General features: G+C 49.8%; 1 long non-coding RNA gene across 1 annotated transcript in view; it reads right to left on the bottom strand.

Annotated features, from left to right (window-relative positions):
- Positions 1-23,125, bottom strand: part of LOC140609742 (uncharacterized) — a 68,424-nt gene that overhangs the window by 12,114 nt on the left and 33,185 nt on the right. Inside the window, exon 4 of the long non-coding RNA XR_012011479.1 lies at positions 20,244-22,203. This is a non-coding gene — a long non-coding RNA (uncharacterized lncRNA). The remainder of the gene's footprint in view (positions 1-20,243; positions 22,204-23,125) is intronic.

Below are 23,125 nucleotides of genomic sequence, written 5' to 3'. Positions count from 1 at the left end.
TGATTCTCTGGGGAGGCCACTGACTTGGTGGAGTCAGGCTATCATTGAACCCAAAACCTAAATAAAGTGCATAAATCTAAACTGCGCAAGAGGGATCCCTGGGTGGCGCAGCAGTTTGGCGCCAGCCTTTGGCCCAGGGCGCGATCCTGGAGACAGGAGATCGAATCCCACATCGGGTTCCCGGTGCATGGAGCCTGCTTCTCCCTCTGCCTATGTCTCTGCCTCTCTCTCTTTCTCTCTCTGTGACTATCATAAATAAATTTAAAAAATTTAAAAAAAATTTAAAAAAATAAACTGCACAAGATACTAGGAGTCCCAGGGCAGGCACATGTCAAGATCCAAACTCTAACCATACACAGACATAACCCTAACCCTACACTTAATCATAATGTTAACCTAACCCTTAAACAAGACCCATCACTAATCGAAAACCAAACACAAACCCCAAGACCAAAACACATTCACTGAACCTTCCTGCCAACCCTCACGCTAACTCTTAATCCTATTATGAACTCTTCACCCTGACCTCTAACTTAAATCTAACCCGAACACTAACCTCTAACCCTAACCTTAAAATAAGGTATTCAAATCCTATTCCTAACCTTAACCTGTACCCTAACCTTAACCCTCTAATACTAATCCTATCTCATACCCCAAACTGTACCCTAACCCGTACCCTAAAACCAACCCCTAACCCACTCCCTAACCCTATATCTTACCCTTTTCCAAAACCGTACCATGACCCTGACCTGACCCTAACCCTAACCCCTAACCAAACACTAACCCTAACCCTAGCCCTAACCCCTATCCTAAACCTAACCCTTGCCCTAACCCTAAACCTAGCACTAACTTTAACTCTAACTCTTAACTCTAACCCCTAACTCTAACCCCTAACCCTAACTTACACCCTAACCCCTAACCCTAACTGCAAACCTAAGCCCAACACTAACTCTAACCATAACCCTAACCCCAACTCCAAAACTCGTGCCCTAATCCCTAAAGCCTAAACCCTAACCTAACTCTAAATCCTATCCCTACCCCTAACCCACATCCTAACTCCTAGCCACTGACCCTTACCCTTATCCCTCACCCTAACCTCTAATCCATAACCATAAGCATAATCACTAACACCTAACATCTAACCTAAGGCTAACCACCAACTGCCTCCCCTCCCCTGACCCTACCATTCATTCTACTCATTCACTTACCCTGTGGTTCAGAGGAGTCCGTTCTGATATGGACGTGGCCCCCAACGACACCTCCAGAGTCCTCCAGGGGGTCCTGAGGAAGCCAGGCTCCTGTGAGTGCGGACATGGCCCCAAGTGTTCCTGTGTCATAGTCAGTGGGTCCAGAGGACGCCGGGTCTCCTGTCACTGTGGACTATGCTTCACATCCTCTGGAAGCCTCACAGCAAGTCCTCAGGAGGCCGGGGGCTCCTGTCAGCCTAGACATGGCCTCACATCCCCCAGAAAACTCACTGTGGGTCCTGATGAAGCTGTGGGCTCCTGTCAGCATAGATCCAGCCCCATATTTCCCGAAGCCAAAGTGCAGGTCCTGAGGAGGACAGGGGTCCTGTCAGTGTTGACGTGGCCCCACATTTTCCTCAAGCCTCACCATAAGACCTGAGGAGGCTGGGGGCTCCTGTCAGCATTGACAGGGCTCCAAATCTTCCCAAAACTTCACAGTGTGTCCTGAGGAGGCCGGAGACCTGTCAGTGTACATGCGGCACCCACATCTTTCTTAAGCCTCACCAGAGGCCCTGACAAGGCTGGGGTCTTCTGTCCGCATGGACGCATTCCCATATTTCCAAAAGGCTAGACCAGGGGTCCTGAGGAAGTCAGCGTCCTGTTGTGTGGACATGACCACACGTACTACCAAAATGTCACTGAGGGTGCTGAGGAGGCCGTGGCTCCTGTCACTCTGAATGCGGCCCCCAGCTTCCAGAAGCCTCAACTTATATCCTGAGGGGTCTGGGAGTTTCTGCCAGAGTGGACACGGTGCCACATCTTCCTGAAGCCTCCCCGCGGGTCCTGAGGTAGCTCAGGGTTTCCTATCAGGGTGTATGTGGGCCAACATCTTCCTGAAGCCTCACCGAGGGTCCTGAGAGGACCGGGGCTCCTGTCAGCGTGAACACGGCCCAATATCCCCCTTTAGACTCCCTGCGCGTCCTGAGGAGGCTGTGGCTGATCAGGGTGGACGCGTCCCCATGTCTTCATCAGGCTTCCCCAGCACAGGCTGGCTCCTATTAGTGCAGGCAGACGAGGCCTACTGCACATGTGGGCACCCTGGGTGAGGCCTGGGCTTGGGCGCCCCCTTTGCGATGCTAGGCGCTGCAGGAGGCTGTGCAGGAGGCGGCTTGTTGGTGCAGGGGGCCGCACCTGCCTCCTTCTAGGCTCCAGCTGTGGCCTGTTAGCATTGGAAACGTCTCACTGAAAAGGAGCCCAACACCCGGCTTCCCCAGAAATACTTAAGGACAAGAAATTGGAGCCCACAGACTGCAAAATGAAATGTGGACCAGACTTTAGCAAGTCCTGCAAAATTCACTCAACTCCCTTCCACTGTGGGCGGGACTGCGGGCTGGTGCAGCCGCCCTGGAAACAGTGTGGAGGCTCCTCAGGAAGTTACAAATACAGACGCCCTGCGACCAGCTGGTGCAGGGCCTGGAGCTGACTCCGAAGATACAGATACAGTGAGACTCAGGGCACCTGCACCCCAATGTCCACAACAGCCAGGTCCACAGTAGCCACACTGTGTAGGGTATCTCGGTGCCCTCAGGCAGATGATGAATAAAGAGGATGGGAGATAGATGATGGTCATAGAGAGAGGAATGGTGCTCAGGTATCAAAGAGAAGGAGTTCTTGCCATTTGCAATGATGTGGATAGAACTAGAGAAATCATGTTAAGTGAAATAAGTCAGTCGGGAAAGAGAATGACTGTGGGGTGTCATTCATAGGTGGAATTAAAGAAGCAAAGCAGATGAACATCTGTGAAGGGAAGGAAAAACAAATAAGATGAAAACAGATGCAGGAAATACAGACTCTTAATTATAGGAAACAAACTGAGGGTCGCTGGAGGGTAGGGGACGGGTAGGGGATCACAGGGGACCGGCATGAAGGAGGGCATGTGATGTCACGTGCACTGCTGTTATCTCCAACTGGTGAATCCCTGAATTCTTCCTCTGAAAGTATAATACACTATCCATTAATTAATTGGGTTTAAATTAAATTAAGTTAAAAAAATCAGTTGTATCAGAGCACAATTCCTTCTAGAATCTCTGTTCTGCTCCTTCAGCTTATGCCGGGACCACCTCCCTTGTGTCTGGTTTGTTTAAGTAGTCTCCACGCCTCATCCATGGCCCAGCCCCCGGCTAGAACTCACGACCCCGACCCCGAGATCAGGATGGGAGGTGAGGTCAGGTGTCGAATGCTTAACTGACAACCAGCCAGGGGTGCGAGAACAACACTGCTATATCCTGTGTCTCTGTGACATCGTTTGAAATAGGAAAGTGCCATGTCCCTCTCTGGCCTGCTCCTCCAATACTGATTTGCTGTCCGGGGTCATTTTGGGGGGCGGATGGATGTTATGGTTTTTTTTTTTCCTATTTCTAAGATCTGCCACCATGATTTTGATTGGAATGACATTGAAACTGAGGGTGGCTTCAGGAACTGCGGACATTTTCACAAGATGAAGCTCCCACCCCCGAGCCCAGGAAGGCCTCCCAGAGCCTGGTATGGCTCAGTGCACAAGTCTTGTGTTCCTTTGTTTCTGTCTCATTATTTATTCTCTGTGATGCTCCTGAGAAGGGAGTCACGTCCTTCCTTTCCTTCCTGAGTGCTCATTGTAGGGATACAGCAAGGCTATTCTGCTCTGTAGGGTCAGTTTGTGTCCCCTGACTTTACTGAACTCACTCCTTAGTTCTAACAGGCTTGGTGGAGGCTCTCGACTTTCCTGTTTCTAGTACCACGTCTTCAGCATACAGGGACAGTGTGATTCCCCTTCCAGTTGTGGAACCTTTGCTGTTTACAGCTTAATGTCCTAGAAAGCCCGACAATAGAATAAAAATTGAGTCCAGGCAAAGGGCAGGAAGCCCCTATTAGAATGAGAACAGAGCTCAATGCCCTAGAAGGCCCCATATCAAAATGTAAACAGAACTTGAGGAATTGCTCCAGCCCTCCTGGAGGTCCCGAGACCAGCCCTTAAAACTAAGCTAAAACCCACCTCGGGGTCCAAGTCCCTGCTCCGCTAAGTCGGGTGTACTTGGACACAAGCTCGAGCTTGTAAATAAACCCTCGTGTGTTTGCATTGGTGTCGGCTTCTCGGTGGTTTCTCGGATTCGCAATCTTGCGCAAAACAGTCTGAGAAAAAAAAACAAAACCAAAAGAAGCTCGGACGCAGGCAGAGTAAAAGCAGGGTTCTGAGAGAAGCAGTGGAGACCCGGGGTGTTGGCAGGTCTTTTGTGTAGGCCCTGGCAGATGGGGGGTGGGGTGGGGGGGGTGGGGGGATGCTCAGCCCCAGAGCCAGAGGACTCAGCGTCCCCACCCACATCTCGCCCATCAGGAGAGTCTCAGGGAGCAGCACAGCGCCGACCACTGGAGGCCAGAGGCGCTGACGCCCACCCTGCCTCTGACCCCAGAGTTGCATCTCCCAGGCAGATGTGCACCTAAGAATCAGCGCCATGGCCCATCCCGAGACCCTGCACAGACCACTCACTGCCACCAAGTTGTCGGACCACAGAGGCTGCAGAGCTTGAGCTCTGCCTGGAAAGTAGGGTCTAGCTTCCTTTGTACTTTGTGCTTTATTTTCATTTATTTTCTTTGATTCTTTTTTATTAATTGCCTTATTTTAATTTTTATGTATGTACCTTATATATTTATTATTTTTACTATTATGGTACTTTAATTGTGTTTCTTATTTTGGAATTTAGAATCTTTAACAAGCAGGCCAAAATAATCTGGTGTTTTTTATTTTGGGAGGGTAGTTGTTATTGTTTTTCTTGGTTTTCCTTTTTCTTCCTTCTTTCTTTTATGGAAAAAATAATGATATGGAGAAATTCAACTCCATAAAATAACTGAGGTAGTACTCACAGCCAGGAAGTTCATCAATACACATATATGATGTCTAATTACAGTTTAAAACAATGATTATAAAGGTAGCAGCTGGGCTGGAAAAAGAGCACAGAAGAAAACTAGAGAATTTCTACTGTAGAAATAAAAGAACTAAAATCTAGTCAGGCCAATGTTAAAAATGCTATAACTGAGATGCAGTCCCAAGTGGAAGCCTTCAAAACAAGAAAGGTTATGGACCACAGAGGCAGACATAGGGAACTCAGCCACTTATTAAAACAGTAACATTCATATCATAGGAGACTCAGATGATGAAGAGAGAGAAAAGGTGGGCCTTGCTCAGCCATTAGAAAAGACAAATGGCCATCATTTGATTCAACGTGGATGGAACAGGAAGGTATTATGCTGAGTGAAGTAAGTCAATCGGAGAAGGACAAACATTGTATGTTCTCATTCACTTGGGGAATATAAATAAGAGTGAAAGGGAATATAAGGGAACGGAGAAGAAATGTGTGGAAAATATCAGAAATGGAGACAGAACATAAAGACTCCTAACTCTGAGAAATGAACTAGGGGTGATGGAAGGGGAGGAGGATGGAGGTGGGGGTGAATGGGTGATGTGTACTGAGGGGGGCACTTGACGGGATGAGCACTGGGTGTTATTCTGTATGTGGGCAAATTGAACACCAATAAAAAGTAAATTTATTATTAGAAAGAAAGAAAGAAAAAGTGGCATCTGGGTGGCTCAGTCAGTTAAGCTTCTGCCTTAGGCTCAGATCATGATCCAGGTCCCAAGGCAGGCTCCCTGAAGCAGGGAACCTGCTTCTCCCTCTCCATCTGCCCCTCTCACTAATGGTTTTTCTCTCCTCTCTCTCTCAAATAAATAAATAACATCCTGAAAAAGAAACAAACAGAAGGAAGAGAAATCTCCCATGTATTAGAATTTCAAAGAAGTTGTCCAGACATTCCACCCTCAAGTTGATTAGCATAGCCTCCCACTCTTATGTGTGGAATACACATAGTAACTTCCTTCTACAAAATATAATATGAAAATCTTAATATAAAAATAAAAATAAAAATAATAATAATAATAAAATCACTTTATGGAGAAAGCTGACAAACACTACCTCAGCAAGATGATCAGATCAATACCAAGACTGATAAATCATGTTGATAATATCTATCCTTTATATGATATAATAAAAATGGCAGTATATCTCTGTATATAATCCACAAAAACAGTTCAATGATGAGATAAACAACAGACATGTCCCAACTGAGGTAAATTTTACAAAATACTCTACTTCTCAAAGTGTTCCAGTTCAACGACAACAAGGAAAGGCTGAAAGACTGTCACAATCCAGAGGAGCCTAAGAAAACACGAGTACAAATGGAATGTGATATGAAGGATAGTAACTTAGCAAAATCTAAGGAAATCTGAATAACGTATGGTCTTTGGTTAATGCGACTATTTTAATATTGATTCATTAGCTAATATTTGTACCGGACTAATATAACACCACAATCATATCCCTGCCCCACACCATCCACCACCACACCACCGGCCTCCAGCAAGGACCCAGTGCAGCTGTCCCCCTGTGGGACATGCTCAGCCTCCCCAGGGTTCTCTGGATACCCTGCTCCCATCAGAAGCCCGATTGTCCCATAGAGAACCCAGGGCTTGCAGGGAGGAGGGAAGGCAAGGATCCCCGAAATGGTGGGTGCAGGTGAGTGGTGCAGAGGACACATTGGGCCCTGCCTCTGCCCACTGTCCCTCCTGGAGTTCGGCACACCCTGCACAGGACACCAGCCCCTAACCCAAAGGGACCTGGGCTGACCTGGCCCCGCGCTCTGTGGGGGCTGAGGTGATTTGAGCCCCACCCAGGCCCAAAACAAGGACTAATGGGATCCAGGCCCCCATGGTCCTGGCTAGCCCTGGATTCTGGCCCCAGGATGAGTGAGCCCTCTCACAGCTGGACGTGGCCTCTTGGGCCCTGTGTGTGCCACACAGATCCAGGTCACTGACCTAGGGCAGGCTGGGGGATTCCGGGACAACCCAGGGTGGGGAGAGGATGGATAGGCCGGTTGGCCCCACCCGACCCCACACCAGGAGGCAGGCTCCAGGTATTGGGTATTGGGGCCACAGAGGGCCCAAGGCCGGGGTCCAGCTGCCCTGTGGGTCCCAGTGCAGGAGCCCATGAGCTGCAGATCCAGGTCATCTCTGCTGTCCTCAAAACAGTCACTCAGGCTGAAATCTCAGGACACACGCCCCCACCCGGAGTCCACACATGCTCCCACAATGTGGACCCTAGCACCCGCCCCCCCCCACACTGTGTGATTCTTGCCCTCCCCTAAAGGACAGAAAGGTCTCCCTCCCCAGGGGAAGGCTCACATTAGGCTCTGAGCCCGTTTGCTGTAAAAAGTCAATAAAGTTTGTGGTGCGAAAATGCATACCCAGGCCATTTCTGTGTCTCCCAGAACTCTGCATGGGACATAGAGAGATACCCAGAGAGGAGGAGGGGGCACCATCCAGGCCCCAAACAGCCGCCACCAGGTACACACAGCTGACGTCCCCACGTGCCTTCCAGGGGCGGCCAGATGCCAGGGTCAGGACCCACAGACTTTCCTGGGACTCAGGCTCTGCCCACTGGGCCAGGAGGGGCTGGGACAGAGTGACAGCCAGGGCGCTTCAGGTCACCAGGGTCTGTGCACAGCGACCTGGGAGGTCTGTGCTCCCTCTGTCCTGATGAACGAGGATGGCCGAGTTCCGGGGCACTTATTCCCGTCCCCACATCCCTGTGCCTGTGTGCCTAGGGCACAGAGGGCCTGTGGGGCGGTCAGCGTGGCCCTGGAAGGGATGCCAGGACACCAGGCCTTGGTGTTGTGCCCAAGATTGTAAATCAGGGAAACCACCAAGGAGCCCACACCGATGGAAACTCCCGAGGGTTTCTTTATAAGCTGGAGCTTGGGTGTAATTGCACCCAACACAGCGGAGCAGGGACATGGATCCCGAGACTAAGAGGCATAGCAGCTTTATAGGTGCCAGTGGCACATGGGATTCGCAGAAAGTTGCACGATCATGCCGGTCCACAAGCTGGTGGCTGATTGAATTACACCTTACCCTATAGTATCCAATTGAGCTGGCCTATTACTTTGGTCAGAATCGTCGCACAGTTTTGGGGGACACAAAGCAGGGTTACATTGTTATAAGCCGATTTCCGATTAGGGTGTGCCCAGCGGCCTGACTAGGGTGGGGCAGCACCTTAAGCAATAAGCAGGTCATGTGGGGGTCATAGGGGAGGTGACGGGTGTAGCACAAAATGGAATCAGTTCTGCCCTGATTGTCCAGGAGTAGGGGATTTTTGTTAACTTTCCTGGGTCCCACACTTGCAGCTCATGCACCTCGGCTACCCTGACCAGGTGGACTCAGCCTGCACACCTTGTGGTGCTGGATCTCTCACACCAGCGTGTGGAGGGCACCCTCCTTGCCCTAGTGAGTAGGGGCTAGATGAGCATGGGGCTCGCCACAAGGCCAGGCAGCACAGGGGACCGAGAACCCCAGCCCTCACCCCAACTTGACTCCCACACACAGGCAGCAACAGGGCTCTCCGCCATGGGCAGCTCCTCAGGATCTCCCCCAGGCAGCGCTGAGGTCTGGCTCCCTGATGGAGAGGCATCAGGGAGAAGAGAAGCAGCCTGCGCTCAGCGGGACCCCCTGCTGGACATGGGAATGTGGCGGAGTCGGAACTTCAAGCTCAGCTGACCCTCCAGAGGAAAGTCACTGCAGGAGCGAGCCCCGAGTAAGCAAGGAGAACCCAGCTATCTGCCCAGCGCCAGCACCAGAAATGATGTTGTGCCAACCATTTCGGCATTTGGGTGACCCAGCCAGAGGATCAGATAGCTGCACGTGATATCTGCATGTGATAGACACACACACAACCCAAAACCAACAAAAGTCGGAATCCCCCCAATGTTGTCAAACAGCAGTCAGATGGTTACATACATGACGCTGTGGTCCCCAATAGGATACATGGAAGACGCTATAAACCATGACTACAGAGGTACTGGAGGCACGGAGATGTGCCTGCTGGGTTTCAAAAAGGAGCACAGAGAGGTTGGAAGCATCCTACGGAGGGGGTGCCCCTCCTAGGATAGGACACCAGGTCCCTGTGAAGGCTACGGATGGTGAAATCTGTCCTCCTCTCTTTCAGCTTCTGGTTTTCCTCCTCTTTTGTTCTTCCTAATTCTAGTTTAGCCTCGACCCTGCATCCAAGACTATGACCAAAGAGGCTTCGTTATGACATCACGTCCTAAAGGAGGCCGAGCTCTGGCTACCGGGTTCAGAAATGGTCATTGCCTAGGTGTATGCTGATCCCCCGAAGTCGTGGCTTCACGGCTCTTCTCTCCCTGCAGAACGAGGGGAACCACAGGTCTTACAATGAAAGACGCCCACTAACACTGAGGCAGGACTATCCCTTGTGGAGGACGTCATCTGGGCTAAGTAGGACAAGTGGGGTGATCAAGAATAGTTCGCAGGTGAGACATAAGCAAACACTTACCTTTGATGTCATGCTTTATTTGTTCATCCATTTATTATTTGTTAAATATTTTCGTTTCATGTCCTCTCTATACCCAACATGGAGTTCAAACTCACAACCCTGAGATCAAGATCCCCCAACCAGGCCAGCCAGGTACCCCAGTGCCATGTTTCATAACTCTTTGCTTCCTTGCCTATCTCTGCATCGAACTGGAACATTAAGTCCTGGACGGGAAGCTTTAGTTACCTCCGAATCCTAGAATGTTCTCACTGTATCCCAATCCTAGATTGACATTTACCATTGAATAGCACTTTAAATAAATAGTCAGTAAAATAACTACTACAGTAAAGGAAATTATCAACTATTCACGTGTGTGGGCCCTGCTCCCTGGGCTCCCAGGGAAGCTATGGTTTCTTTCACATTGATCAGGTCCAAATGACTCCACCACACCTCAAAGCGTGGGCTCAGTTTCTGCCCTGACACATGCAAGACCCCTGCTTCAATTAACATGTATCAATCAATCAAAGAGAGCCTGACCGGCTCAGTGTGGTTCGTAAGAACATGGGACTCTTGTTCTTGGGGTAGCAAGTTCAAGCCCCATGTTGGCTGTAGAGATTACAGAAAAATAAAATCTTAAAAAAATCAATCAGTTGATCTTGGAGAGACATAGCCCGGATCCCACAAGGGCAGAGAGCCAACCTACGAGTCTACTCACAATATTATAAGCAGCAGTGCACAAAAATTGTACTTTCAGAAGTCTCCTAGAGTGGGGGACACACCAGCCTTAAGGTGTTCAAGTGGAGAAGTGGGGGGCAGTCCCTGGAGCGACAGGGTGGGCTCAGGATCCCAGGGGTCCCAAGGACAGTGGCGCCAACTGTTCCCAGGCACAGGAGCAGGAATCCGGCTGAGAGCAGTGGGGCTCGGGCCAGCTGTCTGCCCTGTGTGGCCATAAGCTGCAAACCCCTGTGCAGTTATGGGACCAAGTTCCTGGGACAGAGCAGCAAAGGCCAGGAGTGTGTGGACACCCTCCCGGGCAGGAAGAGAACAGGTCTCCACCAGGGCAGCCCCTAAAATTTGGAGTTTTAAACTTCAGTCACTTGTCTGTGGGGAGGCTGAGAAAATTGAGGCCGTTCCACTTTAAGTTCACTGTTAGCACAAGTATTGCCATCCCAGGACCCTGTGTATAAGAGCTAAAATTTACATTACTTCAGTTACAGGAAAAAAAGAAAAAAATCTTACAGCTTAAGGTCCCAGAAAGCCCCATATTAGAATGAGAACAAAGCTCAATGCCCTTGAAGGCCTCATATCAAAATGTAAACAGAACTTGAGGAATTGCTCCAGCCCTTCTGGAGGACCCTGAGACGAGCCCTTAAAACTAAGCTAAAACCCACCTCGGGGTCCAAGTCCCTGCTCCGCTGTGTGGGGTATACTTGGACCCAACCTTGAGTTTGTAAATCAACCCTCGTGTGTTTGCATCGGTGTCTGCTTGGACAATCTTGGGCACAACACCCCCAAGTGTTGGGCACTTGCAATCTTGGGCACAACACCCCCAAGTCCCCTCCCCACCTGGGCAGATACCCTGTCCCCTCCCACCCAGGCTGACCCTCAGTCACCTCCCGCCCACAGCGGCTCACCACAGCCCCTCACAGAGGTCCCACAGCCACGGTCGGCACTCTGGCCATCCCCGGCCTCCCAGGAGAAGAAAGGAGATTTCAGCAGGACACACTCCTATGGTGGTCCCAGGGCTCCCTGCCCAGGATGGCAGCTGGTGACTGGCCGGTGTCTGTGTCCCTGACGCCGGCTCCTCCTCCCTGGTTTTCCCGCAGGAAATGAAGGAGGAGGCCTCGACTCCTCCAGGGACATCACGCAGATAGACCTGGACATCAACAAGATGTTTAGCAGCCAAATTAAGTTTTGGGATTGCTAGAGGGTGGGGAGAGGCTGTTGAATCAGGGGGCTTCTAGGCCCCGGGGGAGGCCCAAGGGCTTCTGGGTAGGGAACACAGGGCTTAAGAGGCCGGGGAAGCAACAGCAGCCAGCAACACACCACTGTATGGTTGGGTGCAGGGGATGACACCCATGCCCCAACCCCCGGGGCTTCGGGGTTGAGGGGGTCACTAGGTCGGTGCCTCTAGGGGTTTCCATGGGAGCTGGACCACACAGGGGCGAGGGATGGCCCCTTGAAAAGCAGGGGGCTGCGGTGGGGCCCCTGGAGGGCAGTAACCGGACCTGCGGGCCAGGCGGCATGGCCGTGGCTGGAGCAGGACACACATTGTTCCCATGAGGGTCGGACGGGTCAGGGTGACACCCACACTCGATGTTTTATATATATCTAAATTCTATGCATTTAATTTGAGACAATTTGCAATTTGTAAGCATACATAGTATGATGACCCCCAGATAATGCCCCCGGTCCAGCCAGCGCCCTGCACTGACCACACGGGGCCCCAGGAGCAGGTGTCACAGCAAACCCCAGACTGGGATCGCCTTTATCTGTAGACGTATCCATGTGCGTCTGAGAGAAAGTGGATGCCCTGTGTCGGCAGGCCCCCCATGTCATCCCCTCTTTCCCCACCCCCACAGCATCCCCCTTCATCATCATCCCCAATGGCATCCCACCTATATCATCCCCCTCACATTGACACAGCCCCACACAATCCCCACCCACACTATACCCCAACACCATCCCCCCTGCACCATCCCCCACACTCCACCACCATCATGCCCCTGCCCCCACAACATCCACCCCCACAGCATCTGTCCCCAGCAAGGACCCTGGGCAGCTGCCCCCTGTGGGACATACTCAGCCTCACCGGGGTTCTCTGGATACCCTGCTCCCATCAGAAGACCGGGTTTCCCATAGAGTACCCACGGGTTGCAGGAAGGAGGGAAGGCAGGGAGCCCCAGACAGGGTGGGTGCAGGTGAGTGGTGCAGAGGACCCACTGTGCCCTGCCTCCACCCACTGTCCCTCCTGGAGGGCGGCACACCCTGCATAGGACACGCCCCTAACCCAGAGGGACATGGGCTGGCCTGGCCCCAGGCTCTGTGGGGTTGGGGTGATTTGAGCCCCCCCAGGCCCAACACAAAGACTAATGGGATCCAGCCCCCCATGGCCCTGGCCAGCCCTGGATTCTGGCCCCAGGCTGAGAGAGCACTCCCACAGCTGGATGTGGGCTCTTGGGCCCTGGGTGTGCCCCACAGATCCAGGTCGCTGACCTAGGGCAGCCCTAGGAATCCCGGGACACCCAATGTTGGGGAGAGAAGGGGTAGGCCGGTGGGCCCCACCCACACCCACACTAGGAGACAGGCTCCACCAGGTTCTGGGGCCCCAGTGCCCCGAGACCGGGGTCCAGCTACACTGCGGGGAACAGTGCAGGAGTCCATGAGCTCAGGTCCAGCTCAGCTCTGCTGCCCTCAGAACCGTCTCTCTTGCTGAAACCTCAAGACACGTCCCCACCCGGAGTCCAAACATGCTCCCAGGTGGGGGACTCCAGCACCCGTCCCCACTCCACATGTGATTCTTGCCCTCCCCTAAAGGACAGAAAGGTCTCCCTCCCCAGGGAAAAGCACGTGCCCTCGGCTCTGAGCCCCATTGCTGTAGATCGTCAATAAAGTGTTGTGGTGAGAAAATGCACAGCCAGCCCATTTATGTGTATCCCAGAACTCTGAGCAGAGGGCGTGGAGAGACCCCGAGAGAGGAGGAGGGGCTACATCCATGCCCCAAACAGCCCCTACAGTGGCGCTGCCAGTCACACCCAGCTGACATCCTCACATGCCTTCCAGGGGCTGCCAAACACCAGGGTCAGGCACCATAGACTTTACTGGGACTCAGCCTGTGCCCAGCAGGCCAGGAGGGGCTGGGACAGAGTGACAGCCAGGGAGCCTCAGGGTACCAGTGTCTGTGGAAGAGACCTGGGTGGTCTGTGCTCTCTCTGTCCAGGGGGCCAGGGCTGGCTGGGTTCCGGGGCACTTCCTCCCCTCCCCGTATCCCCGTGCCTGTGTGCCTGGGGCACAGAGGGCCTGCGGGGCGGTAGCGTGGCCCTGGAAGGGATGTCAGGACAACAGGCCCTTGTGTTGTGCCCAAGATTGCTAATCCGAGAAACCACCAAGGAGCCCACACCGATGCAAACTCCCGAGGGTTTCTTTACAAGCTGGAGCTTGGGTCCAAGTGCACCGGACACAGAGGTGTAGGGATTTGGACCCCGAGACTAAGAGATGTAACAGCTTTATAGGAGCCAGTGGCACATGGGAATGCTGAAAGATGCGTAGTCATGTTTGTCCACACGCAGGTGGCTGGTTGAATTATACTTTACCCTATAGTATCGACTTGAACTGGCCTATTACTTTGGTCAGAATTGGGCGCAGCTTTGTGTGGCACAATGCAGGGTTACAATGTGATGACCCGATTTCAGATTAGGGTGTGCCCAGCGGCTTGAGTCGGGTGGGGCGGCGCCTTAAGCCATAAGCAGGTCACGTGGGGTCATAGGGGAGATGGCTGGTGGAGCACAAAATGGAATCAGTCCTGCTCTGCTTGTCCAGGGGTAAGGGATTTTTGTTAAATTTACTGGCTCACGCACGTGGGCCACCCTCACAAGGTGTACTCGGCGTGCACACCTTGTGGTGCTAGATCTCTCACACCAGCATGTGGAGGGCACCCTCCTCGCCTTAGTGAATAGGGGCTGGGTGAGCATGGGGCTCAGCCTGAAGGCCAGGCAGCACAGGGGACCAAAGAACCCCAGCCCCATCTCCACCCAGACTCCCAAACACAGGCAGTCCCAGGGCTCCCCACCCATGGGCAGCTGGCTCCTCAGGAGCTCCCACCAGGATGGCCCCGAGGTCTAGCTCCCTGCTGGAGAGGCATCAGGGAGAAGATAAGCAGCCAGCGCATGGCAGGACCCACTTCCGCACATGGGAATATGGCCAAGCCGGACCTTCCAGCTCAGCCTACCCTCCAGCGGAAAATCACTGCACGCGCGAGCCGTTGGTCTGCCATGAGAGCCTAGCTAGCCGCCCAGCGCCAGCACCAGAAATGATGTTGTGCCAACCATTTCGGCATTTGGGTGAGCCAGCCAGAGGATCCAATAGCTGCACGTGATAGCTACATGTGATAGACACACACACACCACACAACCAACAAAAGTTGGAATCCACCCAATGTTGTCTAACAGCAGCTGGATGGTTACATACACGACGCTGTGGTCCCCAATATGATACATGAAAGAAGCAATAAACCATGACTTCAGAGGTGCTGGAGGCACAGAGATGTGCCTGCTGGGTTCCAACAAGGAGCACAGAGGGGCAGGAAGCATCCTACGGAGGAGAGGCCCCTCCTTGGAAAGGACATCATGTCCCTGTGAAGGCTACGGACGGTGAAATCTGTCCTCCACTCTTTCAGCTTCTGGTTTACCTCCTACATGCCATTTTCCTCAATCATAAGACCAAAAATTTATTTTATGTTTTTAAATTTCTTTTATTGGAGTCCAATTTGTATGAATTCTTCCTTCAGCAAGGGTGTCATTCAGGAGGAGAGGAGAGATAATGATTTTCCCAGACAGGCAAAATATAAAGGAGTTCATGACCATTTAACCAGTCCAGTAAGGAATTTTAAGAGGGACTCTTCTAGTGGGGGAAAAAAAGAGACCAAAAACAACAACTCTAGAAAGGCCCAGAGTACGTCACCAGAAACACCAACTCTTCCGGTAACACAAAATCACAAAGTTCATATCTTTGAATAATCACTCTGAATGCTGATAGACTAAATGGTCCAATCAAAAGATATAGGGTATCAGAGTGGCTTAAAACACAGGATCTGGGATGCCTGGGTGGCTCAAGGTGTTGAGCATCTGCCTTTGACTCAGGGTGTGATCCTGGAGTCTGGGATCGAGTCCCATATGGGGCTCCTGGTGGGGAGTCTGCTTCTCTTTCTCCCTAATTTTCGGCCTCTCTCTCTCTCTCTCTCTCTCATAAATAAAATCGTTATTAAAAAAACAAGATCCATCTGTATGCTGCCTACAAGATGCTCACCTTAGACCTAGACACACCAGCAGATTGATAGTCAGGGGAGGGAAAATCATCTACCGCGCTAATGGATATCAAACGAAAGCTGGAGGACCCATACTTATATCAGACAAAAGAGATTTGAAACCAAACCCTGGGGGACACCTGGTGGCTCAGTTGTTGAGCATCTGCCTTCGGCTCAGGGTGTGATCCTGGGATCCCAGGATCGAGTCCCACATCGGACTCCCTTAGGGGAGCCTGCCTCTCCCTCTGCCCATGTTTCTGCCTCTGCTTCTCTGTGTATCTCTAATGAAAAAATAAATAAAATATTTAAATCTCAAAAAGGAAGAACAAATACTGTAAGAAGAGATGAAGAAGAACATTATTTCATAATTAAAAAGACACTCTATCAAGATCAAACAACTAAATATTTATGCTGCCAACATGAGAGTACCTAAATATAGAAACCAATTAACAACAAACATACAGGAAATCACTGGTAATAACACTGACAGGGGATTTCAACACCCACTTATGGCAATGGACCGATCATCTAGCAGAATCAACAAGTGAACAATAGCCTTGACACACTGGACCACAGGAACTCAACAGATATAGTCAGAATATTCGATCCGAAAGCAGAATACACATTCCTTTCAACTGCACATGGGACATTCTCCAGAACAGATAATATCAAGGCCCACAAAACAGCTCTCAACAGGTACAACAGTTACAAGAAGGTTGATATCACACCCTGTACATTTTTGGACCACAACGCTATGAAACTTGAAGTCGACAGTAAGAAAAAATTTGGACAGACCAAAAATATGTTGAGTTTATGATCATCCTACTAGAGAATGAATGGAGCAACCAGGAAATTAAAGAGGAAATATTAAAAAAACGAAAATTAAAACATGTTTCTCCAAACCTCTGGGATGTAGCAAAGGCAGTCCTAAGAGGGAAGTACATAGCAATACAGGCCTACCTCAAGAAACAAGAAGTCTCCAATACACATCGTAACCCTACACCTGAAGGAGCTGAAAAAGAAATAGCAAACATAGCCTAAAGCCTACAGAAGAAGGGAAAAAATAAAAAAGAGAGCAGAAATAAACAATATAGGAACAACAAAACAGTAGAATGGAAAAACAAAACTGAGAGCTGGTTCTTTAAAATAATTAATAAAATGGATCAAGCCATAGCAAGCCTTATCAACGAGAAAAGAGAAAAGACCTAAATAAATAAAATCACAAATGAGAGAAGAGAGATCACAATCAACACCAGAAAAATAAGACAATTATAAGGGAATACTATGAAAGATTATACGCAAACAAACTGGGAGACCTGAAAGAAATGGACAAATCCCTAGAAATGAGCAAATGAGCAGAACTGAAATAGGAAGAAATAGAAAGTGTGAACAGACCCATAACTAGCAAAGGAATTGAATCAGCAAGGCACCTGGGTGCCTCAGTGGTTGAGCATGTGCTTTGGCTCAGGTCATGATTCTGGGGTCCTGGGGGATCAAGTCCCACATCAGGCTCCCCACATGGAGCCTCATTTTCCCTCTGCCTATAACTCTGCCTCTCTGTGTCTCGCATGAATACATAAATAAAATCTTTAAAAAAGAGAACAAATACAAAGATGTGAAAGGACCTAAATAAAATCACAAATGAGAAAAGAGAAATAACAACCAACACTAGAGAAATACAAACGATTATAAGAGAACATTATGAAAAATTATATGCCAGCAACCTAGAACCTGGAAGAAATAGATCAATACCTGGAAATATATAACATAGCAAAAATGAAAAAGGAAGAAATAAGAAACTTGAACAGAAAGATAACCAGCAAAGAAATTGAATCTGCAATCAAGAATCTCCCAACAGGAGATGCTTAGATCAATAGAACAGAATGGAAAGCCGAAACAAGATACAAACCTGTAACTCTATGATCCATTAATCGACAACAAGGCAGCAAGGAATATCCAATGGCACAAAGACAGTCTCTTCAACAAACCCTAACCCTGACCCCAGGATAAGAACAAATGGTGTTGGGAAAACCAGGCAGCCAAATGCAGAAGAATGAAACTGGACCACTTTCTTACTCCATATATATAAAAAATAAATTCAAAATGGATGAAAGACCTAACTGTGAGACCTGAAACCATACAAAGAAGAAAAGATAGGCAGCAAAGTCTTTGACATTGGCCATTGGATGTTCTTTCTAGATATGCCTCTGAGGTGAGGGAAACAAAAGCAAAAATCCTATTGGGACTTAAGAAATTGAAAAGCTTCCGAAAAGTGAAGGAAACAACCAAAGCTAAAAGGCAACATACAAAATGAAAGGAGATATTGGTAAACAACACATCCACTAAAGAGTTAGTATGCAAAACACATAAAGCAAATATAAATCTCAAGATCCTAAAAACAAATTATGCAACTGGAGATGGGCAGAAAAATGAATGGACTTTCTCTCTGAAAGACTGCCAGATGGCGACCAGACACAAGGAAAGACACTAAGCATCACCCATCATCAAGGAAATGCAAATAAAAACCACAATGATAGTTCACCTGACAGCCGTCATAATGGCTAATATTAACAACACAAGAAAAAACAGGTTTTAGTGAGGCTATGGAGAAGGGGTCGCTCCCTTACACTCCTGGTGGGCATGCGAACAGAAGTAGTCACTGTGGAAAACAGTGTGGAGGGTCCTCTAGTAGTTAAAAATAGGTGATCCCTGGGTGGTGCAGTGGTTTGGTGCCTGTCTTTGGCCCAGGGCATGATCCTGGAGACCGGGGATCGAATCCCACATTGGGCTCCCGGTGCATGGAGCCTGCTTCTCCCTCTGCCTGTGTCTCTGCCTCTCTCTCTGTGACTATCATAAAAAAATTCTTTTTAAAAAGTTAAAAATAGAGCTAACCTACGATTCCAAATTTGCAGAGCTAGGTATTTACCCTGAGGACACAAAAGTACTTTAGTAGATTCGAGGGGGACACGCAGCCCAGTGTTTCTAGCAGCGTTATCAACAACAGCCAAACTGTGGATACAGCCCTACGTCCATCGGCAGATGAACGGGCAGAGACAGTGTGGTAAATATACACACTGCGACATCACTCGGTCATCAGAAGGGATGAAATGAAGCCATTTACAATGATGTGGAAGGAGTGGAAAGGATTTATGCTAAATGAACTCAGAGAAAGACAGATACCAAATACCATACAATTGCATTCACAGGTGAATTTTAAGAAACCAAACAAACTGGCAAAGGGGCTCAGGGGGGATGAGAGAATCAAGCCAAGATACCCACTCTTAACCACAGAGAATAAACTAATAAATACCAGAGGAAGGTGGGGGGATGGGGAATCAGGGGATGGGGACAGTGGAGGGCACCTGTGACCAGTACCAGGCGTTGTATCCAAGTGTTGAATCACTAAGTGGTAAACCTGAAACTATATCATACTGTGTTTACAAACAGGAATTCAAGTAAAACTTTAAAATAATAATTGGTAGTATTGATGAAACATGTGCGCACTAGAGAAAAAATCAGAAAGGCAACTAAAAATCCAAATAAAGAGTATTTAGAGCCACAAATCCCCTCCTTAGCTCAGCTTGGAAGAAGTCTGTAATGTCTATTCTGACCCCATCAGAAGCCTGGATTTTGAGTCTCTGGGGAGGCCACTAATTTGGTGGAGTCAGGCTATCTTTGAACCCAAAACCTAAATAGAGTGCATAAAACTCAACGGCCCAAGATACTAGGAGTCCCAGTGCAGGCACATGCCAGGACCCAAACTCTAACCATACACAGACATAAGCCTAACCCTACACTTAATCCTAATGTTAAACTAACCCTTAAACAAGACCCATCACTAATCGACAACCAAACACAAACCCCAAGACCAAAACACATTCAGTGAACCTTCCTGCCAACCCTCACCCTAAATCCTAAACCTATTTGAAACCCTTATCCCTGACCCCTGTCTTAAATCTAACCCTAACCTCTAACCCTAACCTTAACTTAATGTACTCAAATCCTATTCCTAACCTTAACCTGTACCCTAACCCTAACCCTCTAATACTAATCCTATCTCATACCCCAAATGGTACTCTAACTTGTACCCTAAAACTAACTCCTAAACCACTCCCTAAACCTATCTCTTACCCTTTTAAAAACCCGTAACCTGACCCTGACCTGACCCTAATCCCTAACTAAACACTAACCCTAACCCTAGCCCTAACCCCTATCCTAAACCTAATCCTCGCCCTAACCCTAAACGTAGCCATAACTTTTACCCTAACCCCTAACACTTACCCCTAACCCTAACTCACACCCTAACCCCTAACCCTAAATGCAAACCTAAGCCCAACCCTAACTGTAACCATAACCCTAACCCCACCTCCAAACCTCCTGTCCTAATCCCTAAAGCCTAAACCCTAAGCCTAACTCTAAATCCTGTCACTAACCCTAACCCCGTTCCCTAATCCCTAACCCCCATCTTAACTCCTAACCACTGACTCTTAACCTTATCCCTCACCCTAACCTGTATTCCGTAACTATAAGCTTAATCACAAACACCTAACATCTAACCTAAGCCTAACCACCAACTGCCTCCCCTCCCGACCCTACCATTCATTCTACCCATTCACTTACCCTGTGGTTCTGAGTAGTCCCTTCTGATGTGGACGTGACCCCCAACAGCGCCTCCAGAGTCCTCCAGGGGGTCCTGAGGAAGCAGGGTTCCTGTGAGTATGGACGTGGCCCCAATTGTTCCTGAGTCATAGTCAGAGGGTCCTGACAGGACGCTGGGTCTCCTGTCACTGTGGACTATGCCTCACATCGTCTGGAAGCCTCACAGCAGGTCCTCAGGTGGCCCGGGGCTCCTGTCAGCCTGGACATGGCCACACGTCCCCCAGAAAACTCACCACACGTCCTGAGGAGCTGTGGGCTCCTGTCAGCATAGACGCAGCCCCATATTTCCCGAAGCCAAAGTGCATGTCCTGAGGAGGACGGGGGTCCTGTCAGTGTTGAGGTGGCCCAACATTTTCCTCAAGCCTCATCAGAAGACCTGAGGATGCTGGGGGCTCCTGTCAGCATAGATGTGGCCCCAAATCTTCTCAAACCTTCACAGTGGGTCCTGAGGAGGCTGGAGACTCTTGTCAGTGTGGATGCGGCACCCACATTTTTCTTAGGCCTCACCACAGGCCCTGACAAGCCTGGGGTCTTCTGTCCGCATGGATGCATCCCATATTTCCCCAAGTCAACACCAGGGGTCCTAAGGATTCAGCATCCTGTTGTGTCGATGTGACACAACGTCCTCCCGAAGCATCACCGAGGGTTCTGAGGAGGCCGGGGCTCCTGCCACCATTAATGCGGCCCGCAGCTTCCAGAAGCCTCAACTTATGTCCTGAGGTGGCCCAGGGGCTCCTGTCAGCGTGGATGCGGGCCCACATCTTCCTGAAGCTTCGGCTCATCAGTGTGGACTTGCCCCCACGTCCTCCTCAGGCCTCCCCAGCACAGGCTGGCTCCTGTTAGTGCAGGCAGAGGAGGCCTACGCACATTCATGCCCGCTGGGTGGGGCCTGGGCTCGGGCGCCCCCTGCAGGACGCTCAGGAGCTCCAGGGGCCGCACCTGCCTCCTTTCAGGCTCCTGCTGTGGCCTGTTAGCTTTGGAAACGTCTCACTGAAACGGAGCCCAACACCTGGCTTCCCCAGAAATACTTAAGGACAAGGAATTGGAGCCCACAGGACGCGAAATGAAATGTGGACCAGAGTTTTACCACGTCCCGCAAAACCCACTCAACCCTCTTCCACTGTGGGCGGGATTGCGGGCTGGTGCAGCCACCCTGGAAACAGTGTGGAGGCTCTGCAGGGCGACTCTATTTGTAACATCCTGTGAACAGCAGGTGAACGGCCTGATTTCACTCCGAAGATACAGATGCAGTGAGACTTGGGACACCTGCACCCCAATGTATACAGCAGCCGGGTCCACAGTAGCCACACTGTGGGAGGAGCCTCGGTGCTCTGTGGCAGATGATGGATAAAAAGGATGGGAGATAGATGATGGTCATAGAGAGAGGAATGGAACTCAGCTATCAAAGAGAAGGAAATATTGCCATTTGCAATGACGTGGATAGAACTAGAGGGATCATGTTAAATGAAATAAGTCAGTCAGGAAAGAGAATGACCGTGTGGTGTCATTCATAGGTGGAATTAAAAAGCAAAGCATATAACAACTGTGAAGGGAAGGAAAAACAAATAAGATGAAAACAGTTGCAGGAAATACAGACTCTTTTTTTTAATTTTTATTTATTTATGATAGTCACAGAGAGAAAGAGAGAGGCAGAGACATAGGCAGAGGGAGAAGCAGGCTCCATGCACCAGGAGCCCGATGTGGGATTCGATCCCGGGTTTCCAGGATTGCGCCCTGGGCCAAAGGCAGGCGCCAAACCGCAGCGCCACCCAGGGATCCCCAAAATACAGACTCTTAATGATAGGAAACAAACTGATGGTCGTTGGAGGCGGGGAGGTTAACAGGGGACCTGCATGAAGGAGGTCACGTGATGTCACGAGCATTGCTGTTATCTCCAACTGGTGAATCCCTGATTCTTCCTCTGAAAGTATAATACAATATCCATTAATTAATTGGGTTTAAATTAAATTAAGTTAAAAAAATCCATTGTATCAGAGCACATTTCCTTCTGGACTCTCTGTTTTGCTCCTTCAGCTTATGCCGGAACCACCCCCCATGGGACTGGTTTGCCTAAGTAGGCTCCACGCACCGTCCATGGCCCAGCCCAGGGCTAGAACTCACGACCCCTGAGATCAGTACCGGAGGTGAGGTCAGGAGTCAGATGCTTAACCAACGGAGCCAGCTGGGGGCCCGAGAACCACACTGCTTTATCCTTTGTGTCTGTGACATCGTTTGAAATAGGAAAGTGCTGCGTCCCACTCTCTCCTGCTCCTCCAGTACTGATTTGCTGTCTGGGGTCATTTGTGGGGGCAGATTGATGTTATGGTTTTTGTTTTGTTTTGTTTTGTTTTTTTTGCTATTTCTAAGATATGCCACCATGATTTTGATAGGAATGACTTTGAAACTGAGGGTGGCTTCAGAAACTGTGGACATTTTCACAAGATGAGGCTCCCACCCCTCGAACCCAGGACGGCCTCCCAGAACAGAGCCATGTATGGCTCAGTGAACAAGTCTTGTGCTCCTATGGTTCAGTCTCATTATTTATTCTCCTTGATGCTCCTGAGAAGGGAGTCACGTCCTTCCTTTCCTTCCTGAGTGCTCATTGTCAGGACAGAGCAAGGCTACTCTGCTCTGTAGGGTCAGTTTGTGTCCCGTGACTTTACTGAACTCACTCCTTAGTTCTAACAGGTTTTGGTGGAGGCTCCCAGGTTTCCTGTTTCCAGTATCGCGTCTTCAGCATATAGGGACAGTGTGACGTCCCCCTTCCAGGTGTGGAACCTTTTCTGTTTACAGCTTAATGTCCTAGAAAGCCCCACAATAGAATCAAAACTGAGCCCAGGCCA

This window comes from Canis lupus, chromosome 2 (assembly GCF_048164855.1).
Source record: "Canis lupus baileyi chromosome 2, mCanLup2.hap1, whole genome shotgun sequence".
Taxonomy (NCBI): domain Eukaryota; kingdom Metazoa; phylum Chordata; class Mammalia; order Carnivora; family Canidae; genus Canis; species Canis lupus.
The sequence above is the reverse complement of the archived record's forward strand: the minus strand, read 5'-3'. Positions and strand labels throughout refer to the sequence as shown.